At 43.5% G+C, this 1,988-nt stretch overlaps 1 protein-coding gene across 1 annotated transcript in view; it reads left to right on the top strand.

Annotated features, from left to right (window-relative positions):
- The window catches only part of LOC104948746 (latent-transforming growth factor beta-binding protein 1-like), a gene marked incomplete at its 5' end in the record, with an annotated part of 15,428 nt that overhangs the window by 4,383 nt on the left and 9,057 nt on the right, over window positions 1-1,988 (top strand). The gene's annotated exons all lie outside the window — the stretch shown is intronic.

Genomic DNA, 1,988 nt, shown 5'->3' with positions numbered 1-1,988 from the left:
AAAATAGCACTGAAACCAGGGGACACTAAAAAGTGATGCACACAGCTGGGAGACCACCAGCGGTGTTTCTCAATTTCAAGGAAGGCTCCTCCAGAGACACTATTTCAAGGATGCTACGTCATCGAGTCCTGCCGAAGGACTGTTCCAATGTCCAGCATACTTGGAATTCTACCAAGGCCGGCGTCCTTCTTTGCGGGAAATTTCGAGGCTGCACATGTATATCCTCCGCGGTCTTAAAATCCCCACAATGCTTTGCGCACGGACCAATTTCCAAATCTTTGGCGGGAAATCATGCTCCATTTAAGATGGGGCCTCTCATATGACGCACACCTGTTAGCCTGTTCTACCATTCTTCATTTTCCGAGGCTAGAAAGGATTCTTGCCTCGCTTCTGAAGCAAGTGACTCGGAAGACATGTCCTACCAAGGAAGCGTCCTCGACATTGAGAAACACCCAAAGACTGACAACGGACACTTAGGCATATATATTGACGGACTAATTACATGAGACCCAGCTGAGAGCAGGTACAGACACGCGGGCAGCAGGGGGGTCACACACAGCTGGAAAGAATCAAGGCAGGTTACAAAGGCAGCAAAAAGCACAGACAGGAAGTTAACCAGACAAGACAAAGAGAGAAATTATATTTCAAAATAAAACATGAAATATTACATACTAACCGAGATCATGACAGAGTTGATTACAAATTCTGTGGAACATGGAATTGATAAGATCTAGGAAAGAGATCATATTACTCCTGTATTAGCATATCTGCACATACTCCCTATACAATACAGAAAACAGATTCAAATCCTTCTCCTAGCCTACAAAGTCCTTAATGTTCAGGCACCAATGTTCAGGCACCAATGTTCAGGCACCATCGTACCTTAAATAGCTCATAGTAGCCTAAAACCCCACTAGGTTCCCAGCATGCTGGGTTATTAGTGATAAGAGTCTCCAAAAGTACAGAGCCTTCAGCTTCTGTAGACCAGTTTCCTGTTTGTGGAGGGATTTGGGAGGTACTCTCCATTTTAAGAGTAGACTAAAGACGTTCCTGTATGATAGCTTATAAAGTAGTAAGGGCATGCAACTCCATCTGGTAGCTTCATAGCCCCTCACCCAGACCCTGTGACCTACAGCTGGTCTGGGGGGTGCACTGCCACAGTGGAAATGAGCTCCAGCTGTGGTTGTAGTGTCTCTGTGTCAATTCAAATGTGTGACGGTTACACAAGCCCATATCCCTACAGTTTCTTAATGATATCCATAGTACTGTATGTGGTTGATTTGAAGTCCAATAGTAGGTTGTTGTAAGCTCTTTATGACACAAAAGAACATTATTATTCATATTAAATGTATGAAAGTGTCGCAGAGACCTCTGTCAGTCAGGGGAATTGGATTTCCCCACCTTTGTCCTGATGAGGCTGCACAGCAATTGCTAAAACACTCACGCAACGTCAGAAAATAAAACCCTCTCTCTTTTCCTCCGTACCCAAATCTTTTAAAAACAGGTGTACAACGAGTGGATACAGATTTGCTGCCGATCTGACGTCAAATCGGCAGTGGACCCACAGAAAGTTGCTATCAGAAACAATGCCTGACGTGTTTTGGACGTAATCTCGTCTTGGTTTACATTAGCAGGCCTCGCTAACACTCAGAGCTAACCTGTAATGTAGAGCACATGTGTTTTAAAAAGCAGGAAATAAAAAAAGGAACTCACCTTGTGATAAACCCGCAAGAGAAAAAGCATTTGAGCTCCATACTGTTTCAGAAATAATCCTTGACGTGGTTAGAACAGGATGGCGTTTTATCACAGCTGAATTTAACTTTACCTCCGGTAGAATTCTTATCAGGCATTAGCTCCGCCTCCTCTTTTTTTTTTTTTTTTAAGTTAAGGACCCAAAATCCGCATTTATCTAACAGGGCTGCAAAAGAGCGGTATGAGCAGTATGAGGCATGGCTACAATGGGTGATCTGTTTGGTATTTTGAAAAAA

This window comes from Notothenia coriiceps, unplaced genomic scaffold (assembly GCF_000735185.1).
Source record: "Notothenia coriiceps isolate Sejong01 unplaced genomic scaffold, NC01 NC01_scaffold00014993, whole genome shotgun sequence".
NCBI lineage: Eukaryota > Metazoa > Chordata > Actinopteri > Perciformes > Nototheniidae > Notothenia > Notothenia coriiceps.
The sequence above is the reverse complement of the archived record's forward strand: the minus strand, read 5'-3'. Positions and strand labels throughout refer to the sequence as shown.